Below are 24,780 nucleotides of genomic sequence, written 5' to 3'. Positions count from 1 at the left end.
TAAGGTAAGACTAAGAATGTTTTTTTATTAATTCCCAAGGCTTATTTTATATGCGCTGGCATGTTGCGCGACATGTTTGTATATTTTGGTTATTCTGAGTAAAGCCAATTGGAGAGAGACAGAGAGGCTACCTAGAATTGGTCGCTACTCGGGCAGAGGGTGTGTGCCCATAGATAGCACTGGACGTAGGGAAAAACGCTTGTAAAGCGAAAGGTTCTATCAATAAACAATTGAATATATTTTGCTTTAGCTGGGTGTTTCTCGGCGTTCACGACACATGCGAACCATATGGACGGTTTCGCTAAGGCGTGTACCGAGCCGAGGTAGTTAATTTGAATGAGCTAGAGATAGGTGATTAGATGTATTACACCACCCTCCTTTTGGAAGAATAATGTAACTAAGTGAAATTATTCGAAAAAAACTTGTAGCTTTTGCTTCTCTCCAGATAGCTTTTATATTTTGGATGTACATTTGTGGTATGTGGTTTTTTTTTTATAATCTGATTATCCTGTTTTTATGAACAATTTGTTTTAAACCTGTGGTATCTTCTTGTATGGTAATATTTGGATGCTGAATTGAAATAACTGTGTACGGGCCTTGGTATACTTTATCTAACTTTCTTCTATTTTCGTTCTGCAACATTACCTTATCTAGAGGTTTTACATCAATTGGGTTACTTATTTTCTCTTGACTTAAGTTTCGTATTTGCTTTGTATTATCTAATATTGCTTTTGTTTTTTGTGCTGCTAAGTGTAGTTTGTATTTTAGTTCTGCGTGGTATTGGTCAAAATTGTATATGGGTTGTGTGTGAGTGTTTTCGGAATACATGAGATTTTGTGGGATGTTTGCCTGTTTACCAAATACTAATTCAAATGGTGTGTATTGGTGGTTTGTGTGAGGTGTCGTGTTATAACAGAACGCATAGTAAGGCAGCCAATCATCCCAGTCCGTTTGGGCGTGATTGATAAACTGTCTTACGTATTCATTCAGACAACGGTGATTCCTCTCTAAACCTCCAATTGTTTCTGGATGGTATGCTGTAGAAAACTGATGGTTGAGATTTAACAATTTATTCATGTGTAAGAATACTTCATTTTTGTACTCTGTTCCCTGATCTGTTCTAATTAATTTGGGTGCGCCATATACAAGGATACAATTTTCGACAAGTGCCTTTGCTAGCGTATTTGCTTGTTTATCAGTAATCGCTTGGATTATTACATATTTTGACAGATCGCATTGTATTGTTATGGCATATCGGTTACCACTGTTTGATTTTGAAAATGGACCGATTGTGTCTACTGAGATACTATCTAGTGCTTTAGTAGGTGTAGGAGTATGTATGAGGTTTTCTTTAGTTTTGTAAGTATGTTTATTCTGTTTACATTTTAGGCAATTTTTTACATATTCTCTTATGTGTATTTTCATTTTTGGCCAATAGTATTGGCAACGAAGTTTTTTATATAATCGATATGATCCAACATGACCGCCTATCGGTGTGTCATGGTTGGCTTTGATAATTGCTTTTTGTTTTTCAGGATTTTCTATTATTTGCTGGCGAGTATATAGAATTATTGATACATTCTTCAATATTTGTTGGCCTTTATCTTTAAATTCTTGAATATTCATATCCTTAAGAATCTCACTATTTAGCGCTAGAGCTAAAGTGGTAATTTTTTTATTGTTTGCCAGTAATTCCACATTTTGTAAAATGTGACCTAGGTTTTTTGATAGCTTGCTAGGGACTGTTAACGCTGGAGTCAATTCCCTCTTGTAGCTTTTATCCATGATTTGTATATGGATTTTGTTGTTTTCTTGTGTTAACATTAATTTTGGGAGGTTATATGCCTCTTCATTGTTTAGCGACTCGTAGATTTTGAGTTGATCGGGCTCAGCATCATTCGATATCGCGTCTATATTTGAATTTGTTTGTTTGCGAGTATTTGCTCTAGTTTGCACCACGTATAAATTTAATTGTTTTAATTTTTCAGAGTCGATATTTATTCTAGAAAGAGCATCAGCACCTACATTCATTTTACCTTGTACATATTGTACCGTAAAACTGAATTCCTCTAGGTCTAGTCTCATTCTAGTTAATTTAGATGATGGTTCTTTCATTGAAAAAAGATAGACCAACGGTCGATGATCAGTTTTAACAGTGAATTTTCGTCCGTATAAATATGGTCGGAAATAGTTAATAGCCCAATGTATGGCTGTTAACTCTTGTTCTACAGTAGATTTATTTGCTTCGCCTCTCGTGAAGGTTCTGCTGGCAAATGCTACTGGTAATTCAATATTGTCATATGTTTGTGCTAGGATAGCACCACATGCAATTTTGGAAGCATCTGTTATTAGAACAAATTCTTTGTTAAAATCAGGAAATTGTAAAATTGTTGGGGAAATTAGTTGATTTTTAAGCATATCAAATGCATTTTGGCATTCAATATTCCAAACGAAGGTAGTGTTTTTCCTTAATAATTTGTTCAAAGGGTTTGCTATCTGAGCAAAATTTTTTATAAAACGCCTGTAATAATTACAGAACGCGACGAATCGTCGTACGTCATCTGCATTTTTAGGTATAGGGTAGTTGCAGATCGTATCAAATTTGGATTTATCTGGCTGAATTCCTTTTTCAGAAATGTGGTGACCTAAATAAGTTACGTCAGCTCGAAAAAAATTACATTTGGATGGATTTAATTTTAAATTGTGGTTTCTTAATTTCTGAAAAACTTTTTCCAAGTTTGCAAGATGATGGTTGATTGAACAACCGATGACTATGATGTCGTCAATATAGAGAAATGCGCACTCGGGACCTAGTCCGCTAAGTGCGATTGACATCATGCGTTGAAAGCTATTCGGGCTAATATTGAGTCCGAATGGCAATCGTTTAAATTGAAAATGTCCGCGTTCCTGTAAGGAGAATGCGGTGAATTCTCTAGATTTTTTCTCGATTTCTATTTGGTGGAAACCGGACTGTAGATCTAGAGTAGAGAAATACTTTGCTCTGCCAAGTTGGTCAAGAATGTCGTCAATTCTTGGTAGAGGAAGTTTGTCGGCTAGTAATTTTTTATTTAGTTGCCGAAAATCTACAACTAGTCTCCATTTCTTTTCTGTGCTAGTTGTTTTCTTTGGAACAAGCATAATGGGTGAATTATAATTAGAAACAGATGGTTCTATCACATCATTTTTGATTAAGTCGTCCACTTGACGGCACATTTCTTCACGCTGGCTATGCGCGTTTCTATAATTTTTTATATATACTGGTGATTTGTCACTCAGGTGTATTTTTTGTTTATAGAAATTGTTTGCAGATAGTGTGTCGTCCTTTAGGTGGAAGATATCGTTATACTTATTGCATAATTTAATAAGGCTATCTTTTGCAGATGCCGAAAATTTTTTTAAATTGAGCTCCTCTTGGAGAGCATCATTTCGTTTAATATTCCGAGAATCAGTTTCGCTGATCGTCGCCAATTGAAAATTGGTTAAATGTTCATATTGTGGTAACAAATGTTTGATTAAAACGGGTTCGTTATTGGTATTTACAATCTTTATATAAGGAGATTCTTTATTTACAATTGCGTTGCTGCTAAATACTCCAGGAGCGATCTCTGAGGCAATTAACACAACGTCTCCTTCTGGATTAAAATTATTAATTATTCTATATGTTTCTGCTCTAGCTGGTAACCAGGTTGAGCCACCTAGATTATTGTGTATAGGTATATCTATATTTATGTTATGTACATGCATTGACAGCAACCATGCATCATAATTTATCGAGCATCGGTATGTTGCCAAAAAATCTCTTCCAATAATACCATCGGTTGGTATAGGAAAATCATCGTTAATTATATGCAGAGTACCCTCAATAGGTGTGTCTTGCATGTAAAAGATGCATTTGGTAATTCCATGGCTCTGCAGTTCACCAGGAATAATCCCTTTTAGTTTGTATTTGCGAGTTGTATCTATGCTTGTACCTGGCAAGATACATTCGCTTTTAATGAGTGATATGTCAGCTCCTGAGTCGACCAGGAAAGTGCACATCTTGCTCGAATTGTTCAATTTGAGCTTTATGAAATTCGAGGCAGCTACGTTTAATGTGTAGACTGCCCGTTTCCTAAAAAAAGATGGTTGGGCGGTGGTTGGATTCGGTCCGCTGTTGGTTGATCAGGTAGGCTGCTTGGTGCTGAGTCAGTGACATATATATATCGTCCCTGACCTTGCTTACTGCGGTAATTGTTATGCTGAGGAGTCGAATTATTTCTTCCTCGTCCTCTGTTATTGTTTTGGTAAAATTGCTGCGTGTCCCCGTTTGTGCTAAATCGGTTAGCTTGTGTATTATTAGGAGTATAGTGCTGCATGTTACCATATGTGTTATATCGGTTAGTTTGTGCATTGGGACGTCGCCTATCAAAATCTCTAACACGTGTATTGCCACGATAATTTCGTGTGTTGTCAACACGATCGTAGTGTTGACGGTGCCGGAAATGCATAATTTGTGCATTTGGTACGCTGTGGCTTTCGTGCTCCGAGTTCTCCAATACTTTTTGTGTGGCTATTTTTATTGAGGAAAAATTTCCTGCTTTAAGTATAGTACGTGTTTCATGGTTTTTTAAACCGTGAATTAGGGCATTAACTCCAGCTTTTGTAGCCATTGAAGCTGCTACATCACCTGGAATTTGCCTTTCTATATAAGTGTTTTGCAGTTGAAGTGTTAATTCTTCTACTTCATCACAAAATTTGTTGAGAGGTCCTCGCTGTTGTGAAAATTTCAATTTAGCGAGAACTTCATCTGGGGTTTTGATTGATGCACAGCGGGCTTTTACATCCGCTGTAAGTGCATCAATTGATACTAAGTTAATGGGTAGGCCAAGTCTTGCCTTACCCGTTAATCTAGTTCTAAGGAATTTTATTGCCATCGGCATATGTTCTGCCGATGTCATTTCTTTTAGTAACTGAGCCGAGTCGATAAATGCCTCCAACTCGTCAGCAGTTCCATCGTACTTTTGTACGATGGCTGTCGCAGTTTTAATATCAAAGTCAGGCATTTTTGGTTTACCTGCCGATAGCCGTCTGCAAAATATGGCTGTTTTAGCTAGAGTTTTTAAAGTAGTTTTCTTTAATATTGTTGTTGTATCCAAGATCTCTAATGATGCTTGGTACTTTGTTTTTAAATTTAGAAACTTATCGCATTCGATGTTCCACTCTTCGTGCGATATCCGATGTTTTAATTTATTTAATTTGCTTTTGTATTCATTATAGAGATCGGAAATTTCTTCCTTTTTCTCTAGAATACCTTGTAGGGTTCTAGCCCTGCCCTTGCTCTTATTTAAATTTAGCTGTATCCTGCAAAGGTGCGAGTCTATTTCTCGTAACCTTTGCATGAGCATGCAAAAACAAATGCGTATGTTAACTTGTCTATCTGTTAGTCTGTTTTATCTCTAATTTATGTGCATTCTAAATTTGGTCTATACTTGCAAGCGATTTCCTTGCCTTCTTAAATGCTTGGCGCTTGACGTATCTTGTGTACGTTTGATAAATTGTGAATATCAGTTGTATGGAACAAATGGTCAGTAATAACCAGTACTTCGTATCTTGGTTATCTTGCCAATTTGCGTGCTGTTCCAAGCTATTAATTATATTTATTTGCGGATCTCCGCTTACTGTCGGGGATTTACTTGTTCTAGACCCCATTTTTTTTTTGAAATTTAATGTATTAGTATCTAATAATTAAAATTTAACATACAGTATATAATAATTTAATATCCATACATTCGGTGAACAGGTTGTGGTGAAACATTTTTGGGAGGAATTTGTTTTTGCAATCCCGACTATATCTCATGTCTTAAGAGCAATTTGGAAAATGGAAGGATCAAAATACATTATTTGGATTGTAATGTATCTTTAATAGATCTGCTTTGTAGTGTATCAATTTTGATAGACTATCTGATTTTGGTATAAATTACACTGAATAAGAACAAAAGCTAAAATAGAATCCTGACTTTATTTTCGTCGGATTATTGTACTATTCCTCAACAGAACAACATAGTGTAAATGTATTGTCAAATCAAAATAATTTTAACTAAAATCTTCCAAAATATGATTGTTTTCAAGATGACTTAAGTTTTGTTTAAAGGAAAAAAAAATCGTTAAGGTATTTCCTTTTTCTAAGTTATTCGTTTTTTTTTTTTTTAAATGCGCGTAAAATTTTCTGTCACTTTTCTGTTGACGTCAGGGCGATATTCTGAACCGTTTGAAAACTACACGAAATAAAAATATACAAATTATTCATTTTTGTTTGGTTTTTGACGTAAGTTCAACAATGCTGTTAAAATGAATCTTGATTTGCATCTTCTCCGGTGACATCTGTATTTCATGCATTGGAAAGAAAACAGCGTTTTCTGTTCATCGAACTCTTACCTCCGGATTCTGCTGCTGTTGCTAGTATCACCGTTACTCTCCGACAGTCATGCACCCAAACCGTCCGAGTAGGGAGAGGTACTGCTACGTGTCGAATTAATTTGTAACAACTCGTGGGCCTGTGGCGGGTGTGTAGGCATGTAGGCTGGTTCGGTCTGCCTGTGCGTTGCCCGGTTCTCGATCCGCCACCGGCGCAGCTGGTTTCAGTGACGACGGGGCCATCATCGGCGGCGGTGGTGGTGGCATAGTTACCAAACTGTTGCCGTACAGCTGCTTCACTTCCTCATGGTGTTATGCGGGTGTCTCCGTTTTCTTGGTTCTACGTGGCACTAGTTCTCTGTGTGGCACTAATTCTTCTTCGGTGTGGATGATTTCACACGTTTGTTTCATTGCCAAAAGCAAACTTGCATGCTTATCGATCACCAATCAGTAGTCTGAATTTGTTGCCACTGTCAAACACTTGAATGTCCTTATCCAGGTATAACCAGTTATTTCAAAACGTCACTTGTTCGGAATCGAACTTTTCTCGATTCATAGTTCAAAAAGAATGACATCAACAAACCGATCACGTTCAGGATCAACTTTAACTTCTCGTAAACATCCTTATAACGAACTTTTATCACTCCTGTTCAAAATTGATACATTCACATTTCCAAGTATATTATTCAGTTAGAGGCTATTTTTCTGTGGCACCCTTGCTCGATTTCATGCAACTGAGTTTTTCGTTTGTTGGTTTGCACCGTTTTCACTTTTTCTTTTTCACGGTCGCCATCTGGTAGCTTTTGGCTACCTTTTGGTTTTTTCGAAGGTAAGGATTGCTCGTCCCTAAGGTAAGACTAAGAATGTTTTTTTATTAATTCCCAAGGCTTATTTTATATGCGCTGGCATGTTGCGCGACATGTTTGTATATTTTGGTTATTCTGAGTAAAGCCAATTGGAGAGAGACAGAGAGGCTACCTAGAATTGGTCGCTACTCGGGCAGAGGGTGTGTGCCCATAGATAGCACTGGACGTAGGGAAAAACGCTTGTAAAGCGAAAGGTTCTATCAATAAACAATTGAATATATTTTGCTTTAGCTGGGTGTTTCTCGGCGTTCACGACACATGCGAACCATATGGACGGTTTCGCTAAGGCGTGTACCGAGCCGAGGTAGTTAATTTGAATGAGCTAGAGATAGGTGATTAGATGTATTACACTATGGTTAGTGCCAGTAAAATCGTAGCCGGCCCTAAAAATTTGCAGGGATATCTGTCGAAACAGAAGGGCAAGTTCCGTGACTACCCGTTGAGAAGTCAAAAAAAATGTTTAAAAATCGTTCAGCACGGGTCAAACGATGGACGTCTACTTGCTATTGTAAATTAACAATTTTGGTAAGTTACCAGTTTCCAGTTCTTGCAGGTTGTTTGTTGAGCAAAAGTTTAGCTGGTCTCTCGGCATTCGTGCTACATGTCCAACCCAGTGGCATTGTGGCGCAGCCACGACACGTCTTATTATCTCGCGGCTAACATCGGTATCACACGTCTTTAGAGCTGCAAGTTGCATGAACTAGTCGACAACATCGTTCCGTACTCCATCCATCCCGTTTTTCTACTTTCAAATAGCTTTCCGCACGTCGTCTAGCGAAGGTTGATCCAATGCTTGTACTCCATCCTCAATCCTTATTCAATTTGTACTTTCTCTACTCTAAGTGCTCATTTCGCAAGTGCAGTCCTGTACGATCTGTCAACAGATTCCGACAGTCTTTGAGACGACGAGACAACAGATCTCAGTCGTTGATTATGTTGTTTATTTTTTAAAACGTCCTTGCAGCGTTTCTGGCAAAACGTCCGTAAATACGTTTGCCCACATTTCTCACGGCGAAGAAGTTTTTTTGTTAACTGGCCTTAGCTCACCTGTTCTGACGTGTAGCCACTGCAAGCAAACGGCTACTAGAATGGTTTTTCTCGCCCGTCGCTCTTTAGCACTCAATACCAACCCAGCCATTCCGTTGATTTCCACGTGTGGTATCCAATACCTCTGTGGCTGTTGTAACACGCCCATATTCATCCTGTTTTATGAAGAAATTTTTTTTCTATTCAATCAAACTGCACAAAATTTTCTGAGTTTGTTATAAAATAGAATTAATGCTTTCTCGAAATTTGATTACCCCTTGTTGAATAGTGATCCACATTTATACATTCACTATAAAAAATACAGAATTTCCCAAAAATTGTTTGAAATGAAAAATAATTTTCAAATTGTATCCAAGCTTGCTTACAAGTCCCGTATAGTGGTTGCTGGCTGATCGAAGCGCCGACCAGTGGCAAGTTGCGACTTGCTGTTGTCATTTCAAAGCGACAGTTTAATTTCTTACACAAGTTGAAAAGTTTACTTGTATGCCAGTTCGCAGTGGTGCGGTCAATGCGCACTTTAAAAGCGGGCATTGATCCCTATGCGAAGACCGCCAAGTGAAATTTGTAAGCGGCTGGTGATAGCACAGACTAACGGACATAGCACTATGAGGAAATTTCCTCAAAAAACATCGATCCGACAATTTTCCCAGAACACTAGCTCCGTTTTTTTTTTTATCCACGGTCTCAAACCCTCATTTGCTGGTGGGTTACCCCTCAGGTTTGGGAACAATTTTTCCTTAGTAGTCTATCCCCCATATGATTGTTCACCATAATTGCAAATGTTGCCACAGTCCCTGCTACAAATATATTTAAAATTTCCGTTAAAGCGGGCGAAGCCTTGTTTTCGAGTGTTATGTATGTTAGTGTGTGATGATAGTGCGCGAAGAAGAGCATCACCATTTTCGACGCCATTGCGTGGATCGGAGTGCATTTTTCTGCGGCGGCCATTCAGCGGTGACGAAAACTAGGCGGTCATCGTGCAACGGCAGATTTATCCCGGACGCGGGGATTCCGAGCGGAATTAAAGGGAGTAGAGTGCATGATATTTGGGTGGTATTTATGACCATTTTGTTTTTGGCAAGTGTGTCCCTGATAAAAGTTGGTCTCGAAAGTTCCGCCGGATTTTTCGCCTGTTGCTTTCTTCCCATCTGCTTTCTCGCTGTTGCAGTATGCCTGTTCTGTAAATTTTACGATTTCACGAATTAGTAGTGTGGAACGTCGAGTCGATCAGTCAAGGTAGGCCAAGTGCAGTGGTTCAAAGTGGCAGAACTCATATCGCTGCGTAAGCGGGAATACCAGATTGTGAAGGTTTTCGACAGCGAGCAGCTTTTTCTCCAGAAATACGACCAGGAGACTGATAGTGGGCAAGTCAACTTTCGGCTGCATGGACTTGAGGAAGTTTCCAAGGGTTTTCTTGTGGGTCGGAGTAAGCCAAGAGGGTGAATGTTTTGACGTTTCCTTGAAAAATGAGTGAAGCCAACATAAGCTGGCTTTCTGGCTCGATTATTTTCCAAAAATGACAGCGAGCGCGCTTTAAGCAAGGTTCACATTGCTACGAACGCTACGAACCAATGTTGTTGATTCAATTCAAAACTTGTCGAATGTAAACAACGTTCATTTTGATATGTTTAATTGTTGCTCGGGTGGTAAAATCGTTAGGCTGTCAACACTGGCAAAACGTAAACAAGAACGAACACTGAGTCGCAGGGTTACCATATTCACAGATTTTTCTGTAATGTAACAGATTTTTTTTCACAATTTTTGATTACAGATTCTTTTTTACAGGTGACAGATTTTTGGCATATTGATGAAAATTTCACAGATTTTCACAGATTTTTGAAAATGTTGTGATTTTGCACAGATTTTTTGGAAATTTATCACAGATTTTCACAGATATTTCTCCTGTTTAAGTCATCACAGATGGTAAAAAGACTTTTTTGACCGAAACACAGATTTCAATGTGGCATCCCTGCTGAGTCGTCTTTTTATCAGCCGTGATTTCAACAAATTTTAAAGACGCGTTTTGCTTGTTTTTAATTTTTCTTTGAGATTTTTTTTAAAGGCAGTGCTTTATAAAAGAATGCAGTGAAAAGTTGTTTGTAGCGGTTGAATCAGGTGGTGTGTCCAGTCATAGGCAAGTAAAATCCTTTCCATTAAAAAGACTCAAACTAACATGCGCTCATCGAATTTTTGTGTTAGATTCCCAAAAGATGTCGAAATTTTCATTGCTTGGGCAAGATCCATCGAAATTTTTACCGGTCAAAAGATATCAAAAGAAGAGGTAAAGTTTGCTAGAATTTGCGGCAAACATTTCCGGCCAGAGGAATTCAAGGTTATCGGAAAAAAACTATTGATTGATAAATCAACCATTCCAACAGTTTTTCAAAAAAACGCGATCTCTGAAACGTAAGTTTATGTTGATTAAACAAACCGAAAGTTTGACTTATTTTGTGCCATCTTTTTAGGGAATACCTCGAATTCGTGTATGACGATTCTCAAGTTGATGTAGTATTGAACACTTCGACTTGTAGCTCAAATAGAGGGTATGCTTGTTTCATAATAGTTATCTTTTTTAAAACCTTTCTTGTAGGCCCAGACGTGCGTATGTAGGAGATATTGAGAAGTTTCGCGAAATATCAACCGATGAAGCTCTGCAAGTTTATAGGAGGTCCAATGCGAGCCAAAAGAAAAGATTGCGGGCATTACAACAAACTAATCGTCGTCTCCAACAGCGAATCGCTTGTTTGGAAGATCTTGTCGACCAAGCACGAGATAAACACATGCTTACCGAGAATGCTGCCAACCATGTGCATTCGGTAAGATTTGTTGGGTTTTATTTTTTACTAGTATGCAATCTCAAATATGTTTCGCAGTCCTTTTGAGGGAACATGGAGCTTGCTGAGAGAGATACAAAATTTGAAGTCCCCAAGAAAAGGTCAGCGGTACAGCAACTCATTAAAAACTTTCGCAGTAACTCTTCATTTTTATTCACCGCGTGCATATGAGTATGTTCGACAGGCATTGGGAAACAGAATCCCGAGTCATAGATCTATCATTGGATGGTACTCAGCCATTGAAGGTGATCTTGGACTTACCGCCGAAACAAAGTCTGTTCTGCAAATTAAAGCAAAGGCATCCTTAGAGCAAGGAAAACGCTTTTTGGTAACTCTGATGATGGACGAGATTGCCATGCGTCGACAGGTGGTGTGGGACGATATCAGAAAGCGATTCAGCGGCACAGTCGAGCTTGGTGGATTCATTGAAGACAATGCAGAAGAATTGCCAATGGCCAAAGAAGCTCTTGTGTTCATGGTCACTGGTGTCGCTGAGGCTTGGAAATTGCCCGTTACCTATTTCTTAACTGAATCTCTCAATACAGATCAGAAGGCATCTTTAATAGAAAATGTTATTTCGTATCTATCAGATATCGGGGTTACTGTTATAGCATTTACTTTTTATGGAACTGCTGAGAATCTGGCGAATAGACTTGGAGCGTGCTTGAAATATGGTAAGACTGAAAACTTTTTTTAATCATCCAGTTACCGATGAACCCATTACTATTATAATGGATGTTTGCCATATGGTTAAACTAGCAACACGCTCGGTGTGAAACAGGTATTTAAGACGGATCAAGGTGATATTGAATGGAAGTTTTTCGAAAAGCAAAATGATTTACAAAACACATATGGGCACAGTTTTAGTGGACGTTCATTGGATCGTCATATACATTTTCAGAATGAAAAAATGCGTGTAGATTTGGCTACTAAACTGTTCAGTAATAAAGTTGGTGACACCCTGGATGATCTCCGTAAGACAAATCCATACTTCGAAAAAGCTGAATGCTGTTAACTTCACCAGAATCATGAATATGTTTCGACGTTTTTAACAGCAAAAATTTGCACGGAATAGGGTTTAAAGAACAAATGAGAAAAACAAACATGGTACGGAACAAAAAATTATTCAAAGCAACGGAAGAACTATTCACCACAATGAAGATCTTACAGAGAAGACAAGATCAGGGGCCCTATTCTCACAGTCACGTCACCTAGTGACTAGAGTAAATTTTGTTCTAGTCGCTAGGTGACGTGACTGTGAGAATAGGGCCCCAGATGATGTGGAATGAAATACTGACGTCGGTAAATAATACAGGTTTTCTTGGTCTAGTCGTGAACTGTCTGAAATATATGGCTACCGTTTTAATCAAGATCACTTAGAAACATTCTTCTCCGCAATACGATCACGAGGAGGAAATAATTGGTTATTGTGTCATATATAAGCTAATGATCTAAATATTTCTAAGATGCACTTTCCCAATCAACACTTTTAGTTAAATAATCGTATCAAAAGCTAGTCGATTTGAAAAAAATGTTTGCCTAAAAATACTGACTGGGAAAGCCTGTTCAAATGTCCGTATTCCGTTGTTATATCTTTTTTTATTTGTAGGTTGTAGTAATAACCCTACATGTATGCAATTCAAAGCTGCATATAAAAGGTTAATAGTAAACAACGATGTACACTCATCAGCTTCCGAAAACTGTCATGACTTCAACGAGATGCGTATCATATCGAGCACGCCGTCGTCGGCGGTAAAACATGATGATGAGTTATGTTCTACCATAGACCATGCGGTAGACTTGGGTGCAACGCCCAACTCCTACTCTGCAGAAGGCAAAGAATTCTTCACATTTCCTTTCGATCATGCCCATATGAGCTTGCCTAGTTCTAGTTTTCCGTTCTAAGTTTATAACTGATTCGCTCTAGAATACCTATCCGTCTTTCAATTTCATTGCTTTCGTTTCTCTTAGTCTCAAATTTGCCGAAAATAGCCAACAAAATCGATACAGTATGTTTTCGGTGTACACCCAACGCTGATATCTTCGAAAGTGAAGCTACCTGAATTCCGTCATGCCGTCGTTCCGTGGTAAGATCTTCGAGTGGGTAACCTTTCGCGACACCTTTCAAATTCGCATTCACAATAATTCTCAGCTGACCGTCATGGACCGTTTCACCTAATTGAGCTCATCGTTATCAGGAGACGCATTGCAGGAGATCAGTTCCGTGGGATTGTCAGCCGTAAACTACAACGTTGCGTGGGAAAGGGATGATCCATAAATGACGTAGCATTTTTTGAGTGATTTTCAACACCCCCCTCCCCCATCGTAGCATTTCGTCACAAACTTCTATATACCCCCCTGGTAATTACGTAGCTTGACCGTAACCCTCACCCCCTCGTTGTCCCCGTAAATATTTTAAAAAATCCAAAAACGATGTTAGTTAGAGTAAACGGGTATGATTCTCGTGACATCAGGTCAATCCCTATTCCCCTTTAAAAAAGCTACGTAGCATGACATGACCCCCTACCTCCCTGTCGTCAAACATCATCACAAAATACAAAACTCCCCCCTCCCCCATATAATGCTACGCCATTTATGGATGGTCCCAAATGTTAACGAACCGTTATGAAAACAAGAAGTTAATCGTGAAAGCTCATCTAGACGCACTTTTCGCCATAGAAGGGCTCAAGAGGGAAAACTATGAAAAACTCAACAGTCTCATCAGTGAGTTTGAAAAAAAAAATCTTTAAATGCTGGACAAGATTGGGCAAAACACCACCGAGTGGAGCACCATTCTCGCATATATGTTATGTTCCAGGCTCCATTCCGCCACGCTGCGTCAGTGGAAAACTCATCAAAATTCGAAGGATGTGCCCACTAGACTGGTTCAATTTTTGACTTTTAGCTGTTCCCAGCACAGTCTAATAACTGCGAGTTTTGCAAGCAAGCTGCAGTTCCGTGAGTCTCCTACATATTTGTCGGTTCAAGGGATTGGATTAGCTCGATCGGTTACCACCAAATTAGTTACTGCAGAGGTCGGTCCTAGGTCTAGGATCATTTCGCCATTCACTGAAGAGATGCAGTTCCATGTGCTGCCGAAGCTGACTGTGTTACTTCCGACGACGAGTTGCAATCCTGCCGAGTGGGATCTTCCAGATTCTACGTTGATAGCTGACCCCAGTTTCCACGAGCCTAGCCAGGTCGATGTGATTATTGGAGCCGAATATTACAAGGATTTGCTGAAAGATGAGCTATAAAAGGCTTCCAACGGCACCGACTCTACAGAATACGATGTTTGGGTGGATAGTCTCGGGAAGAGTTCCCAACAGTACATATAGCTAGGCATGTTCACTGGTTCACGTGTGCTCGACGGCGGAGATCGAAGGGCAGCTCACCAGATTTTGGGAATTGGAGACCTATCGAACCGCCAGCACCAATTCCGTCAAAAAACCACCTGCGAATAGTTCTTCAAGGAGACTACAGTAAGAGACGAGAATGGCAGATTTGTTGTAGCACTGCCAAGGAAGGAATATGTTATTAGCAAATTGGGAGATTCAAAGGCAATTGCTCTCAAACGGTTTATGGGACTCGCACGACGTTTTGCAGCTAACCCAGACCTGAAAACGGGGTATTCCGAGCTTATCCACGAATACCAAACTCTCGATCACAAGACAGGATACCGCTGCTGGGAAGACATTTTATTTACCGCATCATGCTGTTCTAAATCCGGACAGTACCACCACGAAACTTCGAATAGTTTTCGATGGCTCTTGTCGAACATCAACGGGCATTTCTTTGAACGACGGCTTGATGGTCGGTCCCGTTGTTCGGGAAGACCTCCTCAGCATCACGTTACGCTTCCGTATCCACCGTTTTGTAATAGTACCCGACAAGATGTGCCGGATGGTCCGAGCTTAGGCAACGGTTCAATCTCTACAACGGATATTGTGGAGAGATTCTATCGAGGAGCCAACCCGCCCATTGGAATTGACCACCGTTACCGTGTCTGTGCCATATCTGGCCACAAAATGCCTACAAAAGATTAGCCGAGGAAGGAGAAGAAACGCATCCAGATGCCGCTAAGGTGCTCAAGCAGGACTTCAACGTGGACGATATGCCCTCAGGTGTAGACGACGTGAAGGATGGAAGAAAGCTGGTCGAGCTTTTACAGTCAGTAGGATTTTCACTCCGCAAGTAGAATTCCATCAGCAAAGTGCTGCTACAGAACGTGTCTGAGCAGCGGATTAGAGAAGAAGACATTGCATCAGGTGACTTGGAGGAGAAAACCACCACGTTAGTCCTTCAGGCAAGCACTACCAGTGAGATCTTCAACAATGGCGATGCACAGTTAGAAATAGCCGCGGATCTTACGACGCAGGCCTTTCGTGCATTGTTGACGCGCTGGACGTGGAAAACCCGGGCTGTCGCAAAGGAGAATCCGTTGTCTGTGGGAATCCGCTGTCAAATCATTTAAGACACTCTTCAAACGTACGATTGGCTTGCATACCTTGGTGTACGACGAAATGTGGACAGTCTTGATTCAGATTGAGGCAATTCTGAACTCAAGACCGCCCACCCCTTCCCGCCCTACGCCGCGATCGTCAACGGGCATGGCCAGTTCGCCAGTCGGTCCCATCATCGTAGTGGCTTCGTCGTAGTCGTCACAGATTTATCTGCACCCTAGAGATACCAAGGAATGTCATCTGAAGACACAACGAAAAAAGAAAGCAGCTCATCGCCGCCAAGGGGCGATTGCGGAGGCCAAGCGGCCAATAGACCTAGAAAAGGACGATTTTCCTGGTGAATGTGGAACGTGTCAACGGCTCGATACTAGCCGGATGGTTCAGTGCGACGAGTGTATCGTGTGGTTTCACTATGAGTCTCCAAGACTATCCAAGACCGAGATTTTCGCTGTAATGGGTGCGAGAGGAAATTGCTGGAGCGGAAAAAGCGCGGACTACATGTTCAACTGAAGCGCTTCGAACAGCAACAGAAGCAACAGAAACAGCTGGAACAGGTGGAAGATCAGCATAAAAGTCTTGAACAACGGTGGAAGTGACGTAATTTGCAACAGCAAAAGCAGGGACGAATCGACCAGTCACAGAAGAGAGTGACGCAGCATAGTTCGTTCTCGGAAGTCGGATCTGATTATCGTTTAGGTCAAATTCCAAAGCAGCAAACAGTTGTGTCGTAGGGTATACCGAATGTGTCCAAAGCAGCATAGTATGGACCCGATGGCGAGCACAACCGTATCCTGTAGCAAGGTCACTTCAAGGGCATCAAAGTATTCCGCGAAACTTCGTGAACTACAAACGAAAGCTTTTGAAGCGAGGCAAGCGCTGGAGAACAAAAAACTGGAAGAGCGGCTGGCTCTAGAAATGCAATTGTTGGAGATAAGTGACTCCGAACAGGGACGATCGAAAGCTGCGGCAAAATTGAAGATTGGCTTTGTAGAACAGAACAGAACTGAGAACTTGACAAAGGATGGACTCAAAACTGTGGATGAAACGTCTCTGTCGGAGTGAGAAAGTTACGAAAATCGGTATTGGTGTCGACTCAGAATGGCTTGCTAAGAAGTTGTGTCCAGGGAATACCGTCTGGTATACAGTCGAACTGCGATGACGTACCAATTACCAATTACGAGAGGTCATCTTGAGGCGCGACAAACGGTGAAAGATCTACCAAAATTTCGCAGCGATACGGAAGATTAGCCACGATTCATCACAGCGTACATGAGGACATGCCAGATGCGTGGTTTTCGAAACGATGAATTGCGGAGAAGTGGATTCTGCTAAGGATGATGCTTGGAGGAACGCCTTTCCAGGCCTTCATAGCTGTGATCGTGTGATGAGAATGTGTCCGACAAAACCTATCCCCTCCTACCTGACCACCCGATTCAATCTAACGTGAACAAAGCGAAAATATTTGTTCATAACATAAAATAGCTTTTTTTCTAGGCTGATCGAGGACTAAAAGGAGCGAAAGAAATGAAACTAGAAGACATGATATTTTAAAGAAAATCAGTCATGAAACACGCGGAAGGAACGTTAAACTCCTGACAGTTGGTCTAGTTGTTTGTCCTATTTTTTTTAATTCGTTTGTTTGGCACGGCTCAAAACCCTTGATTTTCTTTTGATCTTATCTCCGGTTCTATTTACTCTAGAATCAAACCACAAGATGGCTTTTGAAGAAAATTGTTCAAGGAATCTAGAAAAAAATATTATTTTTTGCCGGCAGTGCTGCCAACTATGCGATTTTTTCAGTTAAATATTAAAAGTTAATTTTTCTCTAAATACATATATTTCAATTTTGAAAATTTTAATGCCATCGCGTTCTTCAGACATTTTCACATAAAAACACTTATCATCCCAATATAATATGAGCGCATCCTGAGATACACCGTTTTGAAGAGAAAAAACCGCAATTTCCCATATAAAATCGCAAGCGCACAACACTAAAAAACCAACTTGACTATTCTGAGTTCAAACATAATTTTTTGTGAAGAAGGCGAGAAATGATGATAAACTACGTTTTTGGTTTGCTTCTAGCAGATCAGGGTCGATTTTTATGACCGTTTGAAGATTTGCTCAATTTTGGCCAATAAAAATGGATTTTTATATGAGAAAATCGGAGTTTTGCACTTCAAAACGGTATATCTCAGGATGCGCTCATATTATATTGGGATGATAAGTGTTTTTTTATGAAAAATGTCTGAGGAACGCGATGGCATTGAAATTTTCAAAATTAAAATATATGTATTGAGAGAAAAATTAACTTTTAATATTTAACTGAAAAAATCGCATAGTTGGCATCACCACCGGCAAGAAATAATGTTTTTTCTAGATTCCTTGAACAATTTTCTTCAATAGCCATCTTGTGGTTTGATTCTAGAGTAAATAGAACCGAAGATATGATCGAAAGAAAATCAAGGGTTTTGGCAATTTGCTAAAACGGGGGGTGCTCCCATGACCCGAGGGGTGGTTAAATTGACACAAAAATTTGGGTTTTCATATATTGGCCCTAGATGAACAATTCCTCCAAATTTGGTTCAAATCCGTGAAGGTCGATTTCAAGTTTGCATCTTGTTTTGATCACTTCGCGTGGAATGACCCATATTTACATGATGTAAACAATAAAAATAAACAATTAATACTAAGATCGATCCCGTACGCGCGACTTGCCATGGCGCGCGGAGATCCGTTTTCGTGTCGGGGAAATATTTGCATCCACGTCAACTGTATCATGGGGGTCATTCATATCTTTGTCGTCGTAGCACATGTCCGGGTCATCGTCGGGGTTACTGCCTTGATGTTCGCGATCAGGTGTTGTCCCTAACTTCTTTCCCTTTCGGGTCACGAGCGTGAACCCTCCGTCATTGCTAGTAGCTCCCTCATTGATGATATGAGCTGTTGAGTTTGTAGTACTTGACGCGGCTTTCGCAGTTGTAATTATTGCTTGAACAGCAGCCACAAATTTGGCAACCGTTTGTGGCTCAGGGAATGATATTGGAGACTGATTGTTGGTATTTCTTTCTGTAGATGAGCTTTTCTTAGCGGTTTCTGGGCAGGGTTGTCCGTAATGTGCCGTTTGTTCGCAGAACTGGCACGTGTTAGTTTGTCCTTGATATGTACATAGAGTTCGCTGTATAATGGTATCACCCCCTTCTGTTGTGTACTGCAGGGTAAGGTAGGAGGGAATGGGCTGGTCTCACCACAAAAACACCATTAGAAATACCTGGAAAGTAGTTTCTCCACGTATCCTCCGTAATGGATTCCACTTCTCCGAAATACGACATGAATCTTTTAATGGCCACTTTGCAAGTACGTGGTGCCAAATCATGTAATTTAACTTCCACGTTTCCGTTATCCATATACACAGAGATCTTGATTTTAGCGGTATCACAATCCAGCACGTGTTTCAAGTTGTTTTGCGAAATGAATCTTTTCGCCTGGGCGAATTTGTTGAACGTTATCAGCACCGCGTGCCTGACGTGCTCCAACTGTATGAAGCTGACATCCGAAAACCGAAGCTGCATTTTCACCTTCAGCAAATGTTCCACATCACCCATGCTCGGTCTTATGCGGAAAGACCGAAAGTCAATGGCCACCGTGTTGGCCCGAAGAATCACATTTTGTTGATGAGACTCAGTCATCTCTTTAGATCACCACACAAGAATAATAGTAACGGTTCCCTTTGTTCTTCAGACAATGTACACAAGAAAAAAGCAACTGTTTGCGCTGGTTTGGGTAGCAGCAGAGAGCACACTGGTATTGTGACTGATGCCTTTGGTGGTTGAGAATAGACTGAGTTGTTTGTGCTATGTTTATAACTATTTCGTTTTTCTTAGGTGTCAGTTAATATGGCTATCAAACTAGAGTAATAATTATAAATAGTTGCTTAACCTCATCCAATGGAAGATGAGGCGCCTATGTTTCGAAGTTCAAATGTATCTATGTAATGCAGTATTAGAATAAGTTTCAAATGTCATTGCTCTTTAAACTAAAGCGAGATATTTTTGCTTACAGTTGTAGTTGTCGAATATTCTGTCGAGTTCTCCAACGAACATTCGTTCGAATAACCCTTATTAATGGAAGGATTATTTCTTCAATCATCGCTATGACACGACATCGAGAAAATCAGCTACTAAACACAATTCGTATTGGCCGATTGAAATGCTCTTCTGTTTCATCCCGCCAATAAGAAGCATCTACCTTAATTTTGTATATGTATAGCGCGGCTTCCGCAGGGATAAGAGACAATTGTCTTATACTATATTAAACACAAATTGCATCCTCCGCACATATGATTAATTTTTAATTTCAAATTATCAATCGAGATTGACATAACTTAGCTCTATTCGAAACATTAGCCTGGTACTAGACGTTATATTATTTTTAAAGTGTTTCGGGTAGTCAAACTATTTACTCAAATTTTTACTAGAATTTGAAAAAGTGGATCTCTTCTAGAAGGGTCCTTCGATTTGACTCATTCAACAATTCAACACCCCAAATATGTCGACCGCCTTTATGGAATTTAGTATAGTCCAGCTCAATCTACAATCGATTAATACTCCATAAATGCATAATAAGAGTGACTACGACTATAAAGTTCCACATTGTACTCACTCTTAGCTATCTAGGCGAGGGTTTTGGGACACGGATGGTTCTGGTATAGTGATGAACGTGATGCACATCAACCGGAAGTGATCTTTATATTCCGATTCGGGACTCAAAAGGGCAAAATACTAAATCAAGGAAGATACTTCAGTGGCTAAAGATTGACTTGACAAAGATGGCCAGAGTAGCTTATGAAGATTATTATTTATTATTCCAGATGTGATTTATGGAACACCAATTTCTCCACAGTCACAAATTGCCTGCCAGACGCTGGAAACGGCAAACTTCAACTTGTAGTCGAGATATTCCTGTCTAGGGAGTTGATAAAGTTAAAAAAAATCAGTGACACTCCGGGCCGAACTAGGCGCTTAACCTTCAATATGACCCCAAATGAATTTTCAAAATGCGATAACTTTTTAAGTTTTGTACCTAGAATTTTAGGATTTCTTGACTTTTCCTCTTTCATGGAGAGCAACGATTTCCAATAGAGTTCAAAATTTTCGCTCATTCCTGAAGGGCTGTACAAAAAAAGTTACGAATAAGGTGTTAGCGGGTCATATTGACCCCTATTTCGAACTCAGTTTTAAAACAACTTTTTACACCAAATATATATGAACTGGTACTTAAATTGTGTGTTGGAGTTTCAATTTTCGGTTTTTGGTAAATATTACCGTTTTTCACCTTATTGGTCAGTGGGAATCGGAGCCGAATGGAGTCATGTTTGGCATCCATAGATGTATGCAGAACCGTCATCATAAATCACAGGTTTATTGACATAATACTAATAATAAACACAAACAAAACAAAATTGAGAATGTATATAATAAATTTGTACATGATACGATCGATCTTGGATGTCCCGCATTACGATTCCTGTTACCCGACTCTACTCGGCTGGCGCACCTTGATATTCCAACACATTGGTCCTCGCACACTAACTCAGTCAACGACGGAGCTCACCTGAAGGTGACAGGTAACATCTTGGGTACGACTGTCCAACTGTCATCGCGGTGCGTAAGCAAAAAGATTCTATTCGTCCCAGTGTATGAAGCCAATATTAAATTAATTGTATTTAAAACTAATCTAAGCTAGTGCTTAAAAGTGCCTAAATAACTACCTTATTTCTACACATAAAAACGGTAAGAATTTAATCTAAAATTACTTTAAAATTACTACTTACACTACTCTTAAAATTAGGTTAACATAATAGCCAGCTCACTAGCAGAATTCTCCATTCGCTCCTTGCTACGATTCGGTAAGAAATATGAACAGAACTAAGGCGAGACAGGATATTATAAATTGAATTTATTCGAACAGCTTATCGACCAAAAACATGACAGAATTGCCTGATCGTATTCGAATAGACGAAAGGCAGAAAAGGACTAAACGTGATTAATTTAAATATGAAATATGTTATATGAAATTATAATGTGCATACCACACAATATTTATACTTACACATATGAGTTATATATGTATGTATATTTAGTTACGGTCTACTTATCTAAACTTATAACTATGCGAAAATGCGAGATAAAATTATAGTAAAACTTATTGTTTTCTCGATAGGAAAATTATAATCTCCCATTACAAAACCGGAGCGTTTTATTGAGGATTACGATTCCGGAAACTACCTTCTGACAAAGGGTTGATCAAAGTCAACAATTCCGATGTCACAATAGTACAATAGTATACCGCCGGAATCGGAAAACACCGGCACCGATTCCCACTGACCAATAAGGTGAAAACGGTAATATTCACCAGAAACTGAAAATTTCTAGAGAAAATTTAGAATAGGACGTAAGTAACAATGAGAGATTCTCTTTAGGGTCTTTCTCTTGTGTTGTGTTACAGCATTTAGCAATCAACTCTTTGCATAATATTCTGGTAAAACCATCGGATTTCGATATGTACTGCGAAATTAGTGCAAAGTGTTATAGTGACGCCGTAATAATCGAAAGATAAAGTAAACAAAGAGAGGCTCTCAATGTTACTTACGTCCTATTCTAAATTTCCTCCAGAGTTACACTCCAACATTTAACCCTTAAATGCGCAATGCTGTTTTAAAACAACATTGCGAAAACCATCTCAAAATTATCATAGTGGTGTATTAAAGCTGTGTGACAATTTTCAGAAACTTTGAAAAAAATTGGTTTGCGCCTTTAAGGGTTAAGTACCAATTCATATAGATTTAGTTGAAAATGTATCTTAAAACTGAGTTCGAAATCTGGGTCAATATGACCCGCCAACATCTTATTTGTTACAAAAAGTTAACACCTAAAAAGTTTCTTGAATGCTTGAATATGAATAAAATATATGTATACTGTTTAATAATATCGTAAAACAAATTCTGTATAAATTAGATAAACCACTATCGAAATTATTATTTCAAGAATAAATTATAGTATTATTGATATCTGGTACAATGTTTTTTTACACTGAGAACTATTAAAAAATTTCTTCCGATTCCAATTACAAAATAGATCGGTTGTCTCAAATCCCCAGTACCAATTTAAATTATGCATTACATTTCCACGCCACCTTCAAAGCCAAATCCTGGCCACAGACAAGGTGCAGCCAGGAAGGATTCATAGTAATGAGTACGATCATAGCACTAGCCTTGCGATTGTCCTGGTAGACTAATTCCGATTTTATTGAAAACATCCCAGACAGTGGATTGCACTGGCGTTGCACCTTTTTGCAAAAGTGGTAATGAACCACTGCCCCGGAGTTTTTCAATGAAACTTATGAAACTAACTTATGACCATCGGATCGATCTGAAACATATCGGAAAATGGAAAGCGAAATAAATAACTCCAAGCAACGGCGTAGCCAAGAGAAGGTTTTGGGGTTTAACACCATACAACCCCCCTCCCCCTCCACCACACCCAAAAAAAATATTGGATTGAAGTTGAAAATTTATTGATGCAGACTGATTTAATTCAATATTACAATAACAATTATCTGATCCGTAGATTGATAACCTGTTATTGTAAACATCATGAGGATTTTTGATAAATTGTCGGAATGGGGTCCTGATATGTAACTGATCTATTGGCTTGATTTCACAGTTGTCTAATAGCATCAATATCTAATTCCTGCCTGAAAACATTCCAATAGAAAATTCCAGAATTCTGTAATCAATCATAATCCTCAGATTTCTTTTCAAATTGAGCTCGCTTTTGTAGAGATGTACTGTAATTAGGATCTTTATTTAATAGGAAGCGAATTTAAACTCTAAAAATCGTCAATCATACTGCTACTTTAAAATTAAAACTAGTTTAAAATTTCTTAACAAGTTGAAAATTCGGCAGGACCCGGACCTCCCGGATCTTTCTCCATGATCCGCCGCTGGTTTCAAGCGATGTTTCAGTATCACATAGTATCTCAAGATCGTGGCTGTCGATCCGTTGTATGTATGTTCAAATCGTACTGAACATGTAATATTCATTTCCACCATTGTATTGAACATAACCAGCCATGGAATCGTAGTCTGGACAAATGAGACAAGCACAATTGCACCACTAGGTGGATTAAAACAGGTTTTTATTTTGGGAATGCGTCGAGTTGAGACGAAAACGTAATATGATTAATAACGAGGATAACACTTTCCGAATGTAGAGAGAAATTTATGAAAAATTACGATTTCCATTCGACTCTAGCAGGTTCTGATCGATTTTGATGAGCATTTGATTTTTGTTGTATGTCCAATTATATGTATAGGTCAAGTGTTCAAAAACAGTAATTTAAGGTCAAGATAGCATCATTTTGAAACCGCCGATTTCGGAGGTTTAGTATCTTCGATGAGTCTTACAAACGTTAAACAGCGCATCATTTGATAAAATAATTTTGACGGTATATCGTCCAAGAAGTATTTATGGTGAATTTTCTCAGGTTAATATTCATGACTACAAAAAGTCTCAACAAATTCGCTAAAGATACGATCTCTGTTACTATTTTCTGAAAAATTAATTCTGCATAATTTTAAAATTTCAAAAATTACGGTTTCGGAATTATGCCGTTTGGACAGTAAGATCCATTTTCACCAAACCTCTACCAAACCGAATTTCTGGCTACGCCGCTGACTTCAAGTAAGTAGAAACAAAGTTGTTCTACAGTCGTTCACAAGAAACTTCTTCGAATGTTGAATATCTATTATAATACATTGAAACCCCGATTTTAACAGCCAAATATGAACATATGTTTGATGGGCTCTAGCAGACGAACAAGACTGAATTCGAGTAAATCCTTTCTTGAGTATGTTTTCCGTATCATGAAGATGGAAATATGCAAAAATAAAAAGTTCATCATAATCAGAAATAGTTATCAGACTCCATCAAGGGACGGGAAGAATATTTTAACAGCTTCAGTTTATTATAAAGAAAAAAATGCCCGATTTAGTCAATGTCCCCATTTTGTCAGCCTAAAATACACCATGAGATTGATAAAAATGGGTCTTTACTGTATGTATTATTCACTGTGTTTCACATTAATAGGTACATTTCGATTTGGGGTTTTTTATTG

General features: G+C 39.1%; 1 protein-coding gene across 2 annotated transcripts in view; it reads right to left on the bottom strand.

The window, feature by feature from the left end:
• The window catches only part of LOC131693155 (phosphoserine phosphatase), a 45,980-nt gene that overhangs the window by 17,187 nt on the left and 4,013 nt on the right, over positions 1-24,780 (bottom strand). The gene's annotated exons all lie outside the window — the stretch shown is intronic.

Source organism: Topomyia yanbarensis, chromosome 3, assembly GCF_030247195.1.
Source record: "Topomyia yanbarensis strain Yona2022 chromosome 3, ASM3024719v1, whole genome shotgun sequence".
Classification (NCBI taxonomy): domain Eukaryota; kingdom Metazoa; phylum Arthropoda; class Insecta; order Diptera; family Culicidae; genus Topomyia; species Topomyia yanbarensis.
Note: the sequence above shows the minus strand (reverse complement) of the source record. Positions and strands in the feature narration are given on the sequence as shown.